Source organism: Ambystoma mexicanum, chromosome 13 (assembly GCF_040938575.1).
Source record: "Ambystoma mexicanum isolate Mex_15411 chromosome 13, UKY_AmexF1_1, whole genome shotgun sequence".
NCBI classification, from domain to species: Eukaryota; Metazoa; Chordata; class Amphibia; order Caudata; family Ambystomatidae; genus Ambystoma; species Ambystoma mexicanum.
The window spans coordinates 751,947,872-751,969,670 of NC_090938.1; the positions used below are offsets into that span (position 1 = coordinate 751,947,872).

General features: G+C 47.9%; 1 protein-coding gene across 1 annotated transcript in view; it reads left to right on the forward strand.

Moving 5' to 3' along the window:
- The window catches only part of LOC138521901 (regulator of G-protein signaling 3-like), a 346,623-nt gene that overhangs the window by 11,690 nt on the left and 313,134 nt on the right, over positions 1 to 21,799 (forward strand). The gene's annotated exons all lie outside the window — the stretch shown is intronic.

Sequence of the window (21,799 nt, forward strand, 5' to 3'; positions counted from 1 at the left end):
AGGAAGCAAAAATGCAGGCAAACGTCTGCGCCCACCCTCACGTGCACACGGGTGATGCAGTGAGAGTCCTATTGGCCAGTCCACCCATGCCCAGGGTGCCCATACCTACCGGGAAATCTCCAGAGTTCCCTATAGGGCAGTCCTCCGTTGCCTGCCCAGGGTGTGGAAGCCTACTGGGAAATGTCGAGAGTGCCCTATTGACCAGTCCACCGCTGCCCAGGGTGTTGAGACCTACCGGGAAACCTCCAGTGTTCCCTATTGGGCAGTCCACCCCTGCCTGCCCAGGGTGCGGAGGCCTAGGAGGAAGTCCCCAGAGTTCCCTATTGGCTATTCCACCCATGGCCAGGGTGAAGAGGCCCAACAGGAAATCTCCAGAGTTCCCTATAGGCCAGTCAACCCCTGCCTTCCCAGGGTGCAGAGACCTACCAGGAAATCTCCAGAGGCCTTCTGGGAAATGTCGAGAGTTCTCTATAGGCCAGTCCACATCTGATCACGGAGCAGGCCTTATTCCCCTATTAAATGGGGGATGGGGGGGGACTGAGGCGGACCATCCTCCCTCGCCTAGTGTTTCCAGAGGACTCCAGTTCCCAGTCCTGGGCTTCCATGTCTCCAGTCACTGCCTTAAGGTTGTTGCAGTGCCGGCTCGCCTCACTTCAGTAACATATACCAGGGGTCTGCAGCCTTTGGCTGTCCAGACTGTGGCTTCCCCAATAGGCTGGCTCGGGCTGATGGGAGTTGTAGTCCAAAACATCTGGCGAGCACTAAGTAAAGTACACCTTAAGAGCAAGAAGAAGCCAGGACTGGAGTACGGTGTCCCTGTTGACATGGAGTCGCCTGGAACACTACCCTCCCGATTTCACCAGATCTGCCTTGATAAGCGTGTACCCCGGGCTTGCACCCTCAGTCCCTCAGTGCAGTGGCCTCCTGTGGTGCTCAGATAGTCATATATCTGCTACTTAGTGGGATTAAGGCTGGACTTGCGTATCCTCTGGACTACGTGCACAGTCACAAATTAAAACAATGCATTAAAAACCCAGCATTTTCACCCCACCAGAGAAAAGTTTGCTGGCAAATGGAATATGTGTGAGGATGTGACAAGAAAACGTGGGAAAAAAGGGGGTGAGGGTGGTAAAGAGAGTTAAGAGGGCGGTATGGTAGGGGAAAAATAAAAACTTGAATTATCGGCCAATCTCACTTCTAGATAATTCCAAGGCATGTGCAGAACTGGGGTGACACAGCGAATATTAGCAAGCCACTCCGACTTGTGACCAGTAAGGGGAAAACCAAGGAAATGGTCTTCTGACCTAAAGCAGCGACATCCAGGAAACTGCATACTGCCAATGACGGCACTTATAGAGCCGGTCCCCTTTCTATGATTACCTTGGAATCCGCTTCTCAGGAAATGGCTTATGGACTCCCCTGATTACAACAGCCGGTGTCGCCCTAGAAGGAAATGGTGGAGGAACCCGCAGATTTGCTGTGTCTCATGGGAGGAGGGGGGGGGGCAGAAGCGTTGCTAGAGGGGGCTTCGGGGGCTATAGCCCCGGGTCTTTTGGTTGTAGCCCCGGATAGAAGCTCAGGAGGCTGGCTAGCCCCGACAGTCCCGACATTAGCGTAGCCCCAGATCTTTTCCAGACCTAGCAACACCCCTGGGTGGGGGGGGGCTATTACGCCGGCCCTCGATATCTACAAAATTCAAGCTCCGGCATCGACACTATTATGAGCAGAGATATGGCGATGCACAAAGATCCCGGCGTTTGGAAATTAAAGGAAGTCTCTTTCTTCAACGCCTACTTCTGTTGCCCAGGAGCACACCTAATGCTGTCCTATTTATGGAATGCGATTTAAGATCAATTACAGAACAAGTGATCCACAAAGCACTATTTTATTGATCAGGATCAGGACATGGACTATTCTCCTGTCTTTGATGGTTGTCCTTGTGTGTGAATGTCATGGCGTCCTGATGCCTGCGGCGTTTCGGCGCCTAACAAATAAATAAATAATACATAATGAGGGCACTTTACCTGTTTCCACAGTTCATCGGGAGCATAAGCGGGGCACTAGATCCTTGTAAGACCGCGATTGATCTTAAAATTGCCCATCATGTAGCCAAGCGTCTGAATAGAGCCTGGATGAAGCGAGTCAAAATGCTAAAACATCTGCACGCAAACTACCAATGTATGACAGACGAACTATCCAATCCTTGACTTGGGGAATCTTTTGTAATTCAGATACTAGAGCTGAGTGTGGAGGGTTTGTATTTTGTCTTAGGTGTTTTATAATTGCAAATGTATGCAAGTGTAATTTTGTAATACTGGTTTTATACCGTATACATTGAAATAAGAAAAAACGTTCTTAAAAAGAAAAGTGAAATATAAGGCAAGCATAGCCCATTCTCATTAGCGGGCAAATCCTGCTTGCTCTGCACAAGCCTTGAGGCATGAGTAGCTCAGCCTCTCCTTTTTATTTTTGGTTATTTGGTTGCGCTTTTGCACCACCTATAAGCAGGGCTGTCAGAAGATGTGGTGAGGCCCGGGGCAAAACATTTGGTGAGGCCCCCTTACAGTTTTTTGCACTCGGCCAGCGGCGGCATATCCGCACACAGGAGACTTGAGAAATCTACCCTTGAGTTTGTGTGCAGGATCCCAAATATGGTTTATTACTACTTTCTCTACTGAAGAAAGGTTCATGCCAGACTAACTTTTTTATCATATGAATAAATATATATAAGATGGCATGAGCTCTCCACTGCGCCACCTCCAATTCTCTGAGGGTCAATCACTTTTCCAAGCAAAGAGTTGAGGGCAGATCTCTTTCTTCGGCTGGGGCCTCCCTCTGAAACAGCCTCCCTGCCTCGCTAAAAACGAGGAGCACCATCTCCGGTTCCGGAAGCACCTCAAGACCTGTTTATTTGCTTCTGCCTTCTTTCTTCCTCTCCCTTGCTGATCACCTGCCTGATCCATGCACTGGTCACCTGGTCAAGCTCTGAATTCGGGCCCAGGTCCCTGCCTGTACGTCCTATTGCAATACCGCACTGCCTCTTGGCTCCCCTGCACTTGTGGTCTGTATCTGTAACCCTACAGTTGCCGCTCTTGCTCGTATTGTCCACCCGTCGGCTACACTTATGAGTACTCACACTTGCCACCAGTTGGCTGCACTCTTGTTTCTACTTTGTTCCTGCACTTCTGCATCCTACCCCACCCTCGGCACTTCTCCCCTCCCCATTCCCTGCTCTTGTACGATCTGAATGACACAAGGCCTAGTAAGATCTGTGTTTTGTCCTACTCTTTTGTTTCTCCCTCCTTGCCTTGTCGCGCCTAGAAACACTTGCGTACAGGCACGTTATAAATGCCATATCATATAATTAAGGAGCACCCTGCCCCTGTTTGCGCATTAAAACACACATAATACACAGTGACAAATGATGTACAGTGGAGGCTGGTACATTTCTGAACTTATGAGGCTTAAATGTTTGTTCCAATTAGTCAGGATCAACAGAGCACAGTGAGGAAGCCCAAACCAAAGGGTGGCTTGGGGGGGGGGGTTCTCACTCCCAAGAAAATGTTTGAAACATTGGGTTAAAAGTATGCATTTTATAGCACTTTCTTTGCAAAATTGGGTAGAAATCCACACAGTTTGCAATTGGTTTTGTATGGAAGCACATGGAAATTCCCAATAGTTGCAAATCACAAATTGTGCATAGGAACATTTTCCAATACATTTCATGCCGCCTTTCCACACGGGATATGCTAGTATAAACATATATTCATGCTGGTTGTTCTAATTATGTTGAAGCAGGCTGCATCAATATTTGCCATTATTACCATGTACGGATTCCCAACCAGTAAAAATGCCATGCCACAGAAAGTATATCCAGGCTGACTGTGTACCATAAGTGTTATTACTGGCTAGATTGGCCTACATTCAAAGTGGGCCAATTTAGCCAAGTAGTATGTTTGCTTTAACCTTGATGCATAGTCCTGTGCATCAAGGGTAAAGCAAAAAGAGCACTGGCAATGCTAACAGTTTGGGCATTTGTGTAGGCATGGCAAAGGCACTTCTGTATTGGTATTAGCTGGCCATTGATAGTGCCAGTGCAAAATGGTTTGAGTACCTGAGCAGCTAATAGCAGTGCCTCGTAAATGCCTAATACTTATACATAAGCCAAAACTGTTGGCTTTGCCAATGCTTATTTTTAAAAGAATTTCAGCGAAAGACATGCAGGGTGTTTTTAAATTGAGTGGCCAAAGGCAGACCTGATTAAGACATTTTTATTACACCAGTTACGTGTTTACAACTCCAATGAAGTCAAGAACTCTTAGAAGACTCCTTTGAGGAAACACTTGCAGGCACATTGAGGGCAAAGTTTGATGGCTAGCCATGTTTAAAGCTAGCCCAAAGAGTTCCAGTGAGGAGTTGTTTTGGGTGGGGAGGACAGGGACTGGGTGAGAATGCCATAGGGATAAGCATGGCCATGAGAAGTCATTTCACTGTTAGCACCTGCATTCATATCCATACACTTTTAGGTAATTGAAATCGTGATGTGGGGTTAGCACTTGCATGCTAGGGGAGTGATTAGAAGGGAAGTGGTGACATGAGACATCTCATTCTCACAGCAGTCCTTAAGTGTGATGTTTCAGAAATGAAGGCAAGAGGTAGCTGCTTGTAACATTGAAGCTTCACCAGAATAGTCTCATTCGAAAAGTGGAAAGATTGTAGATGCCCCCACACAAGGAAGTTTGCCCCTTCCTCACAGCTACTGACGTTAGCACCTCTCCCAACATTTGAAGTATTAGTCCCCTTTCCCCCCTGACATTTTAGCCTAGGTGCACCTCTGATGCCATGAGCCCACCCCTTAATGAAGTGGCCCCCAGGGTCGCTACATTTAGGGGTGGTGCTGAACACACACTCACAAAAAACACTTTCACCCATGCATTCAACCACCAGTTACACAACTCCATACATGCATGTATACATAAAACCAAACACAGCATTGACACAAACATCAACATGCGCGCATGCATTCATACATACACATATACATACTAATTTAATTTAAATACACATACACACTTTTAATTTAAAATAAAAAACACTTACGTTACCTCCATGCACCCTTAAAAAGCATCCACGCAGCCGACACGTAGACATGCTGCCTGACAAGAGAGAACTCCTCTCCCATCAGTCAGCGGGGTCACGCTGAGCAATGTGAACACACTGACTGACAATAGAGAACTCCTCTCCCATCAGGCAGCGTGGTCACGCTGAGCAACGTGAACACACTGACTGACAAGAGAGAACTCCTCTCCCATCAGTCAGCGTGGTCACGCTGAGCAACGTGAACACACTGATTGACAAGCGAGGAGTCCTCTCTAATCAAGATGAACACACTGACTGACAAGAGAGAACTCCGCTCCCATCAGTCAGTTTGGTCACACTGACAACATAACACACTGACTGACAAGAGAGAACTCCTCTCCTGTCAGTCAGCATGGTCATGCTGAGCAACGTGAACACTGACTGACGAGAGATAACTCCTCTCCCATCAGTCAGCGTGGTCACACTGACAACATGAACACACTGACTGACAAGAGAAAACTCCTCTCCTGTCAGTCAGCGTGGTCATGCTGAGCAACTTGAACACACTGACTGACAAGAGAGAACTCCTCTCCTGTCAGTCAGCATGATCACGCTGACATGAACATACTGACTGACAGGAGAGGAGTCCTCTCCCATCAGTCAGTGTGGTCACACTGACAACATGAACACACTGACTGACAAGAGAGAACTCCTCTCCCATCAGTCAGCGTGGTCACACTGACAACATGAACATACTGACTGACAAGAGAGAACTCCTCTCCTGTCAGTCAGCATGATCACGCTGACATGAACATACTGACTGACAGGAGAGGAGTCCTCTCCCATCAGTCAGTGTGGTCACACTGACAACATGAACACACTGACTGACAAGAGAGAACTCCTCTCCCATCAGTCAGCGTGGTCACACTGACAACATGAACACACTGACTGACAAGAGAGAATTCCTCTCCTGTCAGTCAGTGTGGTCACGCTGAGCAACGTGAACACACTGACTGACAGGAGAGGAGTCCTCTCTTGTCAGTCAGAGGGTCCACGTTTTCAGCTGAATGACGGGAGGCAGCAGAGCTCACTTCTGAGCCCTGCTGTCTCCCATTATTTTGCTGTTTGTTGCGGAGCCAAACGGCTTCACAAGAAACAGCAAAATCATTGCAGGGGCAGCACAGTCCCCCGTGTGAATAAAGGACACGGGAGACTGTGTTGCCTTCCACTTAGAAGAGGGGGCCGCGAGGCCCCCAGCAAGCGCGAGGCCCGGGGCAGTTTGCCCCCCCTGCACCCCCCTCGTGACGGCCCTGCCTATAAGCTGAAACTATTGCATTAGTGTACAGATGGGGATAAATGGCTTATGAGGAGGTGCACACAGCTTGTAGGTGTTGGGTTATTTGCCCACTCATTGGCTGCCCATGGCCATGCTAATAGCTATGGCCATTCTCACCCACTTCCTGCCCCTCCCCACCCAAAAAACATCCTCCTGGGACCTCCTTTGAGCTCTCGTTAAACAAGCATTACCATCAAACTTTGTGCTGAAGTCCCTGCCAATGTTTTTTTTAAAGCAGTCTTCTGAAAGTTAATGACTTAATTGGAGCTGTAAACATACTACTGGTGTAATAAAAATATCTTAGCCAATTTGCTTTCAGCGACTCTGAGCGTGTCTTTCACTGAAATCCTGTTACATACAAGCATTGGCAAAGCCAACAGTTTTGGCTTGTGTATACATATTAGGCATTTGCCAGGCACTGCTATTGTATGCCCAGGTTATTGCACCATTGTGCAGCTGCTACCATCAATGGCCAGGTAATACCACTATGAGAGTGCCTTTCCCGTGCCTACACAAAAGCCCAAACTGTCGGCATTGCTGTCTTGTTTTCTTTGCATGCTGGGACTTGTAGTTCTGCAATTATTCTCTGAAAAGCTCACCGCTGCCTCCCAAAATGCAGAGAGGAAAATCAGGGTAGGAGGGGCTTGCTCACACATGGCATAAGCCCCCTCGAGAGCTTTGAGGTGGTCATCACGGGTAGGTTTGAATGCTGGTCACGAGAGCAGGGCAATGCACGCCATTGAATTGGGCACTAATAGCACCTGTTATTTACAGCTGAATTACAGCACATTCCGAGGCAGCAGCCTCTCTGCGAAACAGGTTAATTTTAGTACTAGGATGGTAAAGGGGGGCATGAGTCACGGGCGCAGCCCAGCCCCAGGCTGCCACTCTCCAGAACATTGAAGGCCTGTGATCTACATGTAATTGTAATTGGTTATTTATAACGCACTTAATACCCAGAGATTTCTCAGCACCGAGCTGGGGAGCGAACCTGTGTTGCTCTGCGTCGTCTTGCTTCCAAGGTGAGCACGTTGCCCCTGAGCTATCCTCACGGCACAAATGTGTCCGACCCCCTGTCTTGTGCTTGATTGGAAAACGCATGGATATCCGCACAGCTCTATGCTATCATGAAATGGGGATTACTCGCCGCAAAGGGATCCTATTTCACGCTCCAGGGCTTGCTCCCAAGACCGCGGGCAGTTCTGGGTTTTTAGCCCAGTACTTTGCATGATGGGATTTGTAGGCCCATAGTTGAAATGTGCACAGTGAAACTAAAAGTCCCAGATTGCAAAGGCTGAAAGACACGCGTTGGGTCAAGGTGCCGTACAAGGCTGCTATGCTTTGCATGAAGTCTTTACCCCCTGTGTCAGGGACCTCGGAACCGTCCGAGATGCAGTGCATTGTGGGTAGTAATATAAAAGAGCCAAGTAGAGTCACTGAAAGGGTATGAAGTCAAATCGATACCCAATATGTAATAACAAACTGTGATGTCAAAGTGTGGCACAATATACATGTATGCCAACATGTCCTTTGTCACTTAGGAGGTTCTCGTCCCGTTGTTTTTTTCTTCTTTCCCCCTTGCATTCTACGACATGTAGTCCTAATGTGAAATGTAAAACTGCAAGTACCAGAATGCAAAAACAGGGCTGGCTGAGCATCTCCAGAAGAGCACGGGGCCTGTCGGCATGTAGCAGGTGGTGCCATTTCTTGGTGTGAACACATTGCTGGGCAAGACAACATTGTGGTGTAAAGATGGTCTGGAAAACCCCAGTTTAAGAGGAAATAAAAGGCCTGGGAATCCCGTTCTAAATTAGGGAAAAAGTCAAAGTGAAAAGGAAAACCCGCTTTATTAACTATCCACATAAAGCAGGGACAGGATCCAAGCATTGAGGGTCTTGCATCACTCTCGACGTTTCTCCTGTAAAACAGTGGGTTATATGTAAAAAATACATCGCAACTGACATCATACTACAATCTTGGTTACAAAAACCTACGGGGTATGGGGACTGGTTAAGGATATAGGGGTTTGTCTTTTCATTGGTTATAGCATATCGGATAGCTCCACCTGAGACTACCTCTAAATTGGTAATGTGCATGCATGCCACCTGTTTATTACTTGATTGGTTAATGCAACATGTACTGGGCGGCACAGCATTAAGAGTTTCTATTGGCTGGCACCTTACTTACCAACCTTGAGCAACTGACAGGTCGTCAACACATGAGCCAAAATGGGAGTAATAGGAGAGAAACCCAGGAACTGCTTTTCTTTCAATTAAATAAACTGCTTTCCCTTAATCCTAGGCCATGAGCCAGACTGACCCCTTTTCAGTCGGCCTTGCTCGGCGTCCTATTTTTGAGAATATGTGGGGAGTCGAAGCAGGTGCTTGTCTGTGACTAATGTATAGACCGTGTTTTTTGAGTTGTGGGTGACATGTGAGGAGGCCATGTTCTGAATTATTTCACCCTATATTTATTGAGACTTTAACTAATATAAGCGTGAGTGTTATACGTTTCTAACCACGAGGGACTTAGTTGAGCCATTCCTTATAGAGTTTTGCGTTCGTAATTATTCTGCACCTGCCTTTCAAAGGCTTGTTGTTCTTTAATTAATCTTAGAGAAAATATGTCTTGTACCATGGGAATTATTATCTATGTTCCTTCCTGAACCGTCCCTGCACTCCCTAATGTCTCTGTAACCTTGGCAGGATCCGCGAAGCTACCGTCTGTGCTCTGCACGGGTCTGACCTTCAGTAAATTCAGCAGTTTGCACTCCCATGATGCCTCGAGGGCTGTATTCGTTTTAATGAGCGTGGTGAATTCCATTTTAGTAAAGATGGTTCCCCTTTACTGTTGCATTTCTACGTTAGTAAGCTATATCGTTCATGTTGCGTTTCAGCTTGTACATTGCTATCTTTATGGTTGCAAGCGATATTCTCCGGGTATAAATGCACATTTGACCTAATGTCTGTGTTTCTTCATGGTGAGTGCATATGTTTTCTTTGTCTATTTCATGCGTGTGTGTCAGTTACCAGTATATTTGCTTAGTCTCCATCCTTAGTTACATCAAGTCTATTTCTTTCTGTATCTGTCTGGGATCAGGCCTTGGTGTATCGTTTGTCACCAGTGCAAGGTTGGGGAGGGAGAGGGGTCGTGGCCGTGAATGACACATTCATCTTCCCATCAACGGCGTGAAAGCAGCAAAACCTACCTGGCAGAGAGAGAGACTTTCAAGGCACTTAGAACGTGGGCATCCATAGACTCTCACTTCCTGTCTCACCTTTTTAGACTACACAAAATATCCTAGTTGCAAGGAAGTGTGGTGCACAGAGGCCTGCGGGCAGAAACTGTTAGAAGCCTCTTCCCCCACCAAGAAGTGCTTGGAGGAAGTCCCTTCTGCAGGACTCCTCTTTCCAAGACGAGAGAACGTGTGGTGGGGAAGGGGAGGGAAAGTGGATCAAGGCTTCTGCTGACCAGGCATCTACCCCCGAAGACCCGCGCTGAGGCTCCTTTACGTGACCCCCCTCGCCCCCAATTTGCCATCTGAAAGCCTCGCACCTTGTTGTGTGTTGGGTTTCTTACACTGGCTGATTGACTCTGGGTTTTCGCTCAGTTCGTGTTTCTTGTTTCGAGTTCTTTTTAATTCACCACCCCCCCTCCCTCCCGCCCGCCTGCTAGTTCGTGGTACTTTGTTTGGCTGTTAATAGATTTTTGGAAATGTCTGCTTGAGCCAGAGATAGAGGAAGCATCGATTGCGTGTTTCTTTGCGGCGCTGCTTTTTCAGGGCGTCTGCTATCGGCGCATCGATTGACAGCAGGCTCGCCGAGTGAAGTGTAATGACCTTATTCCCTTCCCAATGATGTCGTTTCCGAGGCGAGATTCTGGGGCCGGTGTTGAAACGGGCGCCTCCATCTACCGCGTTTCAGGTCGGTTTTGCTTGTGGGGCTTTTGCAGTTCCCGCCGCCGTGTTGCCCCCACTCCACCAGGACTGGGGCGTTATTTCTGTTTCCCGGAAGCCTCTTCATACGCACATTTGTAGTGTTCACGTAGGGTGATGAGAGGGGGGTCCTTTCATTCTAAATGGAATTTTTAAAATCCCTGCTGTGCTTGTGGCTCGGCGTTGAAAAGTTGCAATACACGGCCATCATTTGTAGCTATGATAACTGGGTGGAGGGGAGGGCATAGTTGCCAACATGACTCATTCCAATCTGTAGTTTCTTTTTCAGTCCTCTTTTTTTCTTTGCATTCTGGGACTCGTAGTCCCAGTTTTATAATGGGAATTGAAACTAAAAGTCCCATAATGCAAATAAAACCAGGACTGTATAAGCACCCACCGATTGCAATGGGTCATGTTGAGAACTATGGGAGGGAGAGGTGCGAGATGAGGACGAATTCATCTAGCCTGATGACAAACAGCACAGCTGCCCCATTATGTGTATTTTGGCCGTAGAGGTTAGCATTGTGAGGGATAATACCTCCTCGTCCCAGTACTTACCTCATGAGGCCCCTGCCTCCGACACAGGACCTTCTTCTATTTCTTTAAATCCCTATAACTCTTCCCCCACATTCTGCCTCCGGCAGGTTGGACTTTTTCTTCCCGGTGCGGGGCACCGGGGAGCACCGATTGCTGGCCCCCTGGGGGTGCTGTTTGGCGGGGCTCTCGGCTCCCTCTGGTGCGGCGCTGCTCCTGGGTTCCCTGCGGGGCTTGGGGTCACAGTTGAGCCGGATTGCCTTGCCCGGTTCTTTGCTGGGCTTCGGACCGCAGCGTGAGCATTGTGCCCCGGGCCCTGCACGGCCCGGGGGAAACTAAGGAGAGGGAAGTACTGGGCTTGATGTTTTTCCCCTCTCCTCCTGTTTTGGCCATCTTGATTCCACAGGCCATTTCCTCGTACTCTGTGTACATATCTTTATTGAAAATGATGGCAAGGACTTGGCAGTATGGGCTAAGTCTTCCCTTTTTGTTGTGAGGCCTCTCTGCTTCTTGTCGTGGGGTGACAGTGGCAGAGAGTCTTTGGGAGTGCGGGGGCTCTGTAATGTCACAGGCATGTCACATACCACCCGCTCCTCAGACACACACAGCCCAGGATGCACCGGATGTTGGCTGCATTATCTGGGGGAAGGTAAGGAGAGGGGACGACTGTGCTTGATGTTTTCCCCTCTCTTGCTGGTATGGCCATCTTGACTCCATCGACAGGCCGTTTCCTTGTGCTCTGTGTACACATCTTTATTGGAAATGATGGCAAGCACTTGGCAGTATGGGCTAGCCTTCCCTTTTTGTTGTGGGGCCTCTCTGCTTCTTGTTGTGGGGTGACAGTGGCAGAGAGTCTTTGAAAGTGCGGGGGCTCTGTTCTGTCATAGGCATGTCCCATACCACCCGGAAGGGTACCGGCCTGGCATAGTCTACACTTCGGGTTCGAGTCTCAGCGGTGCTGACTCGACCCTTCATCCTTCCTAGACAGACGCATTGGAACCATTTAGAGCATGGGGCTATCAGCTACTGGATACAGGGCTCAACCCACCTTTCAGTCATGTGGTGTGTTTGGGTCTGTGCTAGCTATGGACGCAGACTCCTTGTCCTGTCCTCTTCCTCTAAACTGCGCGAGGGAAGGTCAACGGAGTTGATTTTCTTTTCCCTTGTCCAGCATGGAATTATGGAAAATGCATCGTGGAAGTAACGGCCATGCAGGGGGTTCCCAGTGTTTCTTCTTTTAGGGCCTAGGTCCTCCGGTGCCGATGTGTTGCTTTCACGCCTCCTCTCAGACTTGTGGGAAGTGATAGGGCACATGGTGGCACATGTCTGTGCTTGGAGGGGTTCCCAGAGCCCCTGGTGCCAGTCGAGGGGGATGTCACTTCAGTGGGTTTTCCTGTATAGGCATACCCCAGGTAGGGGGTTGCCTTTGATGTCTGCTGTCCGGGATGGATTGCTTTGCCCCGCTTTGTGACAGTACTCTTCCCTTTTGACGACAGCCTGGAGCTCCTCTGTTGGCTGAGGGGGCCATGGTCTGCTGGACTTCTGGGCTGTCCTGTATCTTCCTTTTGATAGGTCGGATCTTTTTGTGGGCTGACAAGCATGCTGTTATATTGTGGCGCAGGCCTACTTAAACGTCCTCTGATTTTTTTTTTTCCTCTGGTGCAAGTGCAGTGACTGGCAGTTTTTCCCTGGCTCCTCGTCTCTATCTTCTCGGAGGTGTATGGGACCGGTGGGGTTCGGCTTCCTGGGTAATGGGCTCCTTCCGGAGGGGGGTTTCAGTTGCCGTTCCTGTCTCCTCCTGTCCAGGTTTGCATGGTTAGGACTTTGGTACCCAGCTCACGGTCCAAATAGTTGGCCATGGGATCCGTTCTCTCCGAATGGTTGTTGTGGGTTACCGTCTTGCCCATTCCTCTTCCTGTTCAGGGTCAAGTTTTGTACTTACGAGTGTTCCTGGTCCCTATGCCTTCTACGATGTGTCACCCGCTTATGTGTCTCAAGGCCCTGCACTGCTTGTCCGGACGGAAAGCTTCAAAGTGGGGGCTTTGCGGAACGTGCTCTGGATGTTGTGCAGGGGGGGCGCTTGCTGGCTGTTCTGGGCTGGGTTCTCAGATGGCAGTATGTCTCGGCTCGCCTGTTGCTGAAGTTACGTGGCACGTGGCGTCTTGCGTGTTTTCCAGTTCCTTGAGCCCATCTTCAGTTACATCCCCTGGTGTCTTAGACTCTCTCCCACTGGCTCCCGATGTCTCGGCTTTTGTAGTTTTGTTTTCAGTGTCCCCAGCGCTGCGAGTCTCCCTGCTATGGTGGCGGGGGGGTTTCAGGTCTACAGGCTGAGGTGTGCATGGTCCTTCCTCCTGTGGCCTCTCTTACTACCGATGCCAGCAGAATGGGTTGGGGGGGGCTACATTGGGGGTCCTCTCAGCTCAAGGGTTGTGAGATCTGGGCAGAGCCGGTGATCATCCAATTGGCAAGAGTTGTGCCATTGTCCAAGCTCTGGTGTACTTCGATGAGTTGCTGGACGGTCGGCGGTTTTGGTCCGATCGGACAATAGACGGCCTTGGCATATGTCAACTGCAAAAGGGGTTCCGGCCGCTCCTTGAATGCCCTGGCAGTGCTGATAGGCACCTGGGAGGAATCTCATCTGGTGTCTCTGGTGGCCTCCCGTATCAGAGGGGTGGACAGTGTTCAAGCGGATCTTCTCAGACGCCAGTTTCACTCCTCTGCGGAACTGATCTTGTCGGCCCAGGTCTTTGCGGTGACCTGTGTCAGATTAGGATCCCCGGTTCTAGACCTGTTTGCAACCCCGGCCTCAGCAGAAGTTCCCCTCTTCTGCTCTCGGTTTCAGGCCGAGGAGATTGGGGGATGGACGCCCTCTCTGTACAATGGCCTTGGGGTTTTCCTTTATGCCTTTCCGCCTATTTGCCTTCTGCCCCGGGTGGTTTGGCGCATCAGAGTGTCCAGGATGACTGTGTTGTTGTTAGCTCCATTCTGGTCCTGCCAGAGTTGGTTCCACTCTCTGTTGGAGCTTTTGTCCTAGGAACCTTGGCTGGTTCTGAGGTGGCCGTGTCCCCTTCAAGGGGATCTGCGGTTGGAAGTCCACAGGATGCAGTGGGCAGTGTGGCTATTGCTCAGTCTTGGTTGATATCTCAGGGGTTCTCAGATCCTATAGTTGAGTCCATAATGGATGCTCTTAGACCCTTCACTCTCAAGGTGTACGGCAGGCCTTGGGGCCATTTCCGAGACTGGTATGGGCGGTCTGGGATCCCTCCCCTGCGTTCTGGCCTCTCTGCTATCCTTCGATTCCTCCAGGAGGGGTTTTGACAGGGGCCTAGCAGTTTTTTTCCAGGCTTCGCTCTCAGTGGGCCTCCATGAAATTCCTTTTGGGGGACTCTTGATGGTCACTTGGATGGGGAGGTGTTGTTGGGGAAGTTGCTTCAGGGTTTTTCTTCTTCCCGTCCTTGTGCTGATAAAGGGCTTCCCCCTTGGGATCTCCCTCTTGTATTACAGTTCCTTCAAGGGCCTCCCTTTGAGCCTTTTTCTCAAATTGATATCAAACATCTTACACTGAAACCTACTTTTCTTATTGCCCTCGCTTCTGCCCGTAGGCTTGGGGAGATTGGGGCTCTCTTATGTCACCCTCCTTTGCTGATGGTGCTGCCAGACTCGGTGGTGCTGAGGTGTGGTCCGAAGTTCCTCCCTTAAGTTGTATCTCGGTTTTCACACCTCTTAGGATCTGGTTCTCCCTGACTTCTTTCATGATCCGAGAATGCCTGAGGAGGTGGCTTGGCTTAACATTATGTCCGGCAGGACGTGTTGGAGTATTTGGCTAGGTTTGCTTTTTTCCACCAATCTGATAGTCTTCTGATTGCTTGTGGTCCGGCTGGGGCTGGGCATAGTAGGACTAGGAGTAATGAAGATTACTGGTAAGTAATCAGAGCATTCTACGTTGCTTCCGGAGAAGCAGGGACATGATTTCCAATCTGATTGGACAATGGGGTCGGGGTGAGAGGCAATGTCAAGTAGCCCCGCGAGAAACAGCACAGTAGCACCGCCTCCCTCTAGCTTTCTGCAATTCAAAGCGCACAGAATAATGTGTTGTAGGCGAGCAGCTGGCGCATTTGTAGTGCCCCATTTCAGGCGGCTTGCAAGATATGCAGCCAGTTGCACAAGACCCAAAGGGCCGTGCTCTTTCCAGGGCCCCTGGACTAGCAGAGCTGGGCCCAGAGATGCCACGTGAACCATGGCAGGTTCGAGCAAGTCCGTCGCCCTCGTTTTTATACACTGCTGTTTCTCGTGGTTGAGCTTTTCTCATTTTAAACACAGGACTACAAATCCCAGAATGCAAAGCATGGATTGGTAAAGCTATTTGCACATCGCAAGAAACAACTTGCTTTTTCTCCCGTGGATGGACTGTGTCATTTATTTATTTAGTACATTCGTAATTAAGCGCACATTACCCAGAGGCATCTAGGCGCTCGCTGCAGAAGAGAAGGGCATGGGAAAGGGGGTAAGGAGAAAAAGACTTAGTTGAAGAGGAAGGTCATACAGTTTAACTCTAATTTAATCTCCTACCTTATGCAAAAAGGTTGTATACTGAGGCGAGATGGCCCAAGGTGGCGTGCCGAACCTGTGGGTGCCTGCCCACCAGGCCTAGTCTAGGACCAGTGCACAGGGTCGGCACACCACCGAGGGGCACATAGCCTCAGTACAGAAACTTTTTGCATAGGGGAGGGAACAACGTGAATGGAAGGCCGCGTTCCAAACCACCCGATTGGCCAGCGCCGCCTCCGAGGGTGCTAATGTGCAAGTACCAGAACCCTCAGATTAGCAGAAATTGACAGACAGACCTCAGCTCTCATAACAGGCGGCAACTGTAGCACCAGGCCGCTTAAAGCCTACCTATTCATTTATTTAATTTATTTGAATCTGTATATCGCCCAGAGGTATTGTGGCGCTGTTACAGAATGTTATCTTAGGTACATACATGGGCTATGGTTGGTACATGCATGAGCGAGTAAGGGGACAAGGCAGAAAGGCGAAGAATACATTGCATACATTACAAACCCAAAGAGAGGAACTGTTTCCTATGGAAATGCCAACATCATTCAGGTGCATGGTGAATAGTATGGTTAGTTGAACAGTTTGGTTTTTAACAATTTGCGGAAAACATTATAGGATTCCTCATTTCTGAGTGCGGCAGGGAGTGAGTTCCAGTTCTTTGGGGCTAGGTGTTGGAAGCTGGAGCCTCCTGCTTTTATTATTTTGAAAAGTAGAATGTGGATCTGGTTGGCGAGATGTAATCTGATGGGTTGCAAGTAATCCTTTCTGAGAGGTAGGGCGGGGCGTTGAGAGACAGGCACTAGTGTGTGATGGCCATTGTTTTAAAGAGGATGTGTTCTCCGATGGGAGCCAGTGTGTGTCTTTCCTAGCTTGGGAGATGTGTTCCCTCTTGGGAATGCTCAATGCTGCTCTGAGGGCATTGTTGTGTGTTACTTGGAGCTTGTTGATGTTTCTGGCGGATGTGCCAAGGAAGAGTGATTTGCAGTAATCGAGCTTGGTGCCTACTGTAGCTCTAGCAATAGATAGATGGTTTTTGACAGACAGGAAGGGCTTGACGGCGTTGATGATTTTTATTGTGAGGGCAGCAGAGGAGGCTATGGCGCTGACCTGACGTGTCATGGTCAGTGAGGAGTCAAGGTATACCCTTAGGGTTTTGACTGATGTTGACGCCATAATGGCAGTATTGTCAATGTTAAATGTGTTGTATTGAAGGGGGAGTTTCTTCAGTGTTTCTTTTGTGCCTAGCAGGAGTAGCTCTGTTTTGTCTCCATTGAGACAGAGGCCGTTGGCTGCCATCCATGTTTGGATGGCTGTGTAGATGTTGGTAAGTGCTGTGGCATCTTGTTCGTAGATGCCAGTCAGGGGGAGAAGGACTTGGGGATCGTCAGCATAGTTTGTGTAGGCTATATCGCATCAATTCAGATCGTTGAAGAGGGGGAGGGTGAATATGTTATAGAGGGTAGGTGCAGTGCACGAACCTTGTGGAACTCCACAGTGTATGGTGGTAGGAGGGGCACAAGCAGAGTCTGAGAATGCTCTCATGAGTCTCCCTTTGAGGAATGACTCAATCCAAGCTGCGGCTTGTGGGGAGAAGTGTGCAGCATTCATTAGTTGCTTACCGAGAATATCATGGTTTACAAGATTGAAGGCAGCAGAGAGATCTAGCAGAAGGAGAAGTGCCGGCTTGCCTTTGTCCATGAGGTCGCCCAATTGATTTTTGAGATCGAGGAGGGCGGATTCCGTTCCATGACCAGGGCGGAAACCTGATTGCCCTTTGCCTAGGATTTTGTTTTCTTCCAGAAATGGCTGGATTTGCGTATTGGCCACCTTGTCTAATATTTTAAGCAAAAAAGGGACGGTGGTGATGGGCCTGTAGTTATTGGCTATTTCAGGGTCCAAGGAAGGTTTTTTTAAGGGTGGGCAGACCCAAGCTTCTTTAAGGCTGTGAGGAACGGAGTTAGCTTTGAAGGATGCGTTGAAGGTTTTTAGAAAGGGGGCAAGGGTTTCTGTGCAGTCTTTTATTAGTTTGGCTATAAGTAGCCCGTGTGCATCCCAGAACGCGTAGGCCTTTACTTTGCAACAGGAACCACGCAACTCTAAGCCCTAGAACGACAAGTAACTGAAGATGTCTTGCATGACTGCTAAGCAAGGCGTTCTGTGATGACTGATCCCATGACAGCGTACCGACCTAAAGTTAACCCCTCATCCCTCGGGAAACACAGACAAATGTGCCCGAAATTATACATTAAAGCCACTTTTAATAGATTTGTTTGTGACTATGAACAAGTTGAGATACCCAAAAAGCTATCAAAGCAAAGGTAAGTCACATTCAGTATTTTCCACAAGAAAGAAGTGGTTCATTACATATTATCCAACATTGAAAACAATGCATTGTTAAAATGATACAGTGCATAAGCTAATATATCCATATTGAAACCCAAAAGTGCAAAACCGTGCTAAAGACCCCTAAAGTGCAAAATAATGAGATGTTGTGAAAAGCCCTGTTGCCCCCATGGGGTAAACGGAGATAAAGGTTTTAAAAGTCTACTAGCTGAGACAACACTGTAACTCTCATGTTGTCTTCACATGCAAGCTCAATGAGTTGTAACTTAATTTCAACTCAATCACTAGTTTGGACATGAGGCTCAAAGTTTGTAGAAATATGTCTTCTTCAGGACTTGATATCCCCATCTATAAGCAAAACAAAACGTATTTTGTTTTTAAAGGATATGTGATTTATGTCTGCCTACTGATTCAATATTAATAAATATCAGGGCCAAACTTACTTGTGTAGTAGAAGGCCAGCATTTCAATGCTAGGTCTTGTGTCCCTTAGTCGCCTCTTAGAATGCAATGCAATGGGGTTTCTTCGTATGACCGTAGACTACACTCTAAGGGATTTATTTGGTTACCTAAGATGTGCTAAAGGACAAATTGGTGGCAGCAGTTACTTTTTCTTACTTTTTACTGTACTTTTTATTAGCCTTACCACGTTTGCTGCATTTGGCTACTAACAGTGGCTAGTGTCCAAACGTGCCTGTGCCATAGGGTATTGTGTTTGTTACTTAGCCGTCTTGCCTTTCAGCCTTCTTCCTGCGCTGCCAGGAAAATCCTTTTATGGTCATACACTGCCCGGGAAGAGAAGGGCTTTTTTTCACTGGCTAGTGCAGGGCTTGGGTGTGGGGTCCCATTAAATGGGTGGGCACTGTCTGGTACCAATCCACATACTGCTGCCTGAATGTCTAGAGTGTGTGCATGAGTCAGACCCACAGTGGACCCTGATTGGACCACTGCTGGTTTGCATGTGTGGGGCAGATCTTGCCATTGGAGGGCTGAGTTGGATTGCTCACCTGACTTTGGAATAAGAAGCGCTGTCCTGCAGCCGTTCCAGGAGATATAAAGAGGAGCCAAGTATCCTATGCAGCTGTGAAGGCCGAAATAAGACCTGTGGACGATCTCTGACGAGGCTGGAGGCCAACTCTTGCTGAAGTCCCGTTGAGCTGCTGACCCCAGAAGACCCTTGCCGGTGCTTCGACCCTCTGGACCGGTGGGAACAACTGGTCTCGACGTCTCCTGGTGCCCAAGCCAATTGAATTCTTCAGAAGAGTCGCTGGGCCATCCAGTGGGCAGACCAACTACAATTTGCGCTACCGCGATGGGAGCGTCATGGTTCCATGTTTTGGCTCAGATCTTTGGGACTGCCAGCTTGTCATACAGAGGTCGTCTATGCCAATTTCAGCATTCTAACATCCAAGGGACCTGAGATACGAGGTTGACTGTGACAACTGTGTCCTCTACTGTCGCCCTGCAATGGTGACTGTCACCAGAAACTGCTTTCCCGCATCCAGTCGCGTGCTGAGAGGAGGCCTGCACCCAAGGGAGTTGCATTCTTCAACTGGAACACGTTGTACCAGCATCTGTGGCCGAACAGGGATTCACTCGAACCTGCAACTCGTGGGCACAGAGATCTGGAAGAAAACGCAGGAAACACGACCTCTGATGACCCTCTGAAGACCTGCCAAGTCACAAGGGAAACTGCAGTACGGGGGATGTGGGCTGCAGTTGTACTCACCTGAACCCCTATCTCCGCCTTTAAAAGTTGTCCTAACTTTTAAAACGTTTATATTAGTTTGACTTGGCCATTGTTTGTTTGCACGTGCACTCCAAAAGCTGGGAACAGTTTTACTTGCTAGAATACTAACTTCTCTTACTCAGGTTCATAATTAAAGGAGAAAAGAAAAGAGCTGCAAGTTCAAAGCATTAGAGTTGCAAGAGTCACTCTTTCACATTATGAACCATAACTTACTTTGCCGTGGGAGCCTTTCGAGCCTCTTGACTTGTTCAGTCACAAAACATTTAAAAATGGGTTTAATGTATCCCTTCAGACACAATCTCCTTCTCACAATTTGTCGATTTCTTTTTTTTTCTCCCCCCCCTTCCCCCAGTGATGACAGGTGAAGAGGGAAACCTACCTTAGGTTGGCACATTGACGGTACAACTGTTGCTGAGTAGCTCTACACTGACTTTAATTTCTGGGCAGTTCTTGTCTCCATTTGGAGACATGTATTTTGACTCACCATTACGGCAGATGTGTTATCTTTCTCTGATGGACAAATAGCAGAGGCAATCAGTGGACCTTAATGTTGGGAACATTTACAAATGGTCCCAATGACAAGACCAAAATGACTAGTGATTATCCTACTGAGATTTCAAACTAAACACTTTAGGACTTTAATGCGCAGTCACCTTCTTAGGGAATACCCCAGGGGAGACATCATTCATACTGAAACACATTTTCCCACCTTGAAACACTTGTGTATAGGTGCGTTATAAATGTCATTTATCATAGCCCATACTGGGCTACAGGTTCGTATTGAACCGTGTCTATTTTTAGAGGAAGCCGAATATAAAACTTAATTCTCCCAAATAGCCACGTGGTGGCAGGGATTGGATCTTTTTGACTAACACAGCATTAAAAGCAGGTGAAAAAATTGCAGAAGAATTAGAAAGAACATGACAAACCTTTTTGATTGATGCAACCATCCAGAATGCCAAAGAAAAACTAGAGGTTATTCAAAGACAGCGGGATGAGTTCATTGAAGCGATAACTATGAAAAAAATGGGCAAACTTAAGAAAGCGCTAGCAACATTCAACAGAGAAAAGGTTGAGCCTCACCTCAGTGCAGATTATGTGGGACCCAGAACAACTCTGCACCCACTGGGCAAAGACGGAGCAAGGGGATGATCTCGGACACCTCTTCGGAGTCCGATCAACATATTGAACCCAATCGGGAGCAGGGAAACTGCTCCAGAACAGGACTAAAAAGCCGTTTTCTTTAGGAAGAGGCTTTTTCAGACAACGAGGCAGAGGAGACATATCTACTTTCAAACAGCAACAGAGACCGCAATGAAAGGAGACATGTTTTGGACGAGGAGAGCCGTCCAGAGATAATAGAACCATCTCCCATATTAAATAGATGATCTATAAATCTGGATGAGCATACATTGTCTGTTCTAGAAAGGGGTCTTTCATTTGTTCTGATGGCTAAGACTTCTAAAATGATTTTGGAGATTGAACCGACAGTTTCTGCGTAAAATGAGGATGCATGATTTTTTTGAAGATAAAGCTACCATACATGAATCCCAAGGAGGGTTTACCCCCTTCCACCCGAAGCCTACTTTTGTACCATCCAACAACATGGTTTGAAAAAAAGTATTAAAATAATTTTGAAGGGTTTCGATAAATTACATGATCAGAATCAGAAATCTGTGCACTTTAACTTTAGTCGATAGAAAAATAGCATCATTAAGTCTTTACAAAATGACCAAAGTATTGTCACTAAGAGTGCAGGCAAAGGTGAGGGGGATCGTGATTCTAGATAGGGACAAGTATGACACAGAGTTATTGAAGATTGTACAGAATAATGATCACTACCATTTTCTCAATGGGAATCCCATTAACTCGATACAGACCCACATTTTCTCCATCACTCAATATGGTCTGGATATAGGATTTCTAAACAAAAAAAGAATATTCTTTTCTCAAGCCTTGTTTTCCCAGAAATCCAGTTTTTTAATATTCTACCCAAAATCCACAAGCATCCTCTCAATCCTCCTGGCCGTCTCATTGTGTCCCTCTGTGGCACTATTTTAGAACCATTGGGCAAATTCATTGACTTTTTTAATGAAACTGTTGGCATGCATGACACCTACCTTTTCAGCAGATTTGCAAGATGCCATCAATGAAATTGAAGGCTAACCCTTTAACTCTCAATGTGATCTATTCGTCACCTAGATGTGGAATATCTTTATTCGAATTTCCCTCAAGGGGAAGCTGTAAGAGTCATACCTACTTTATTT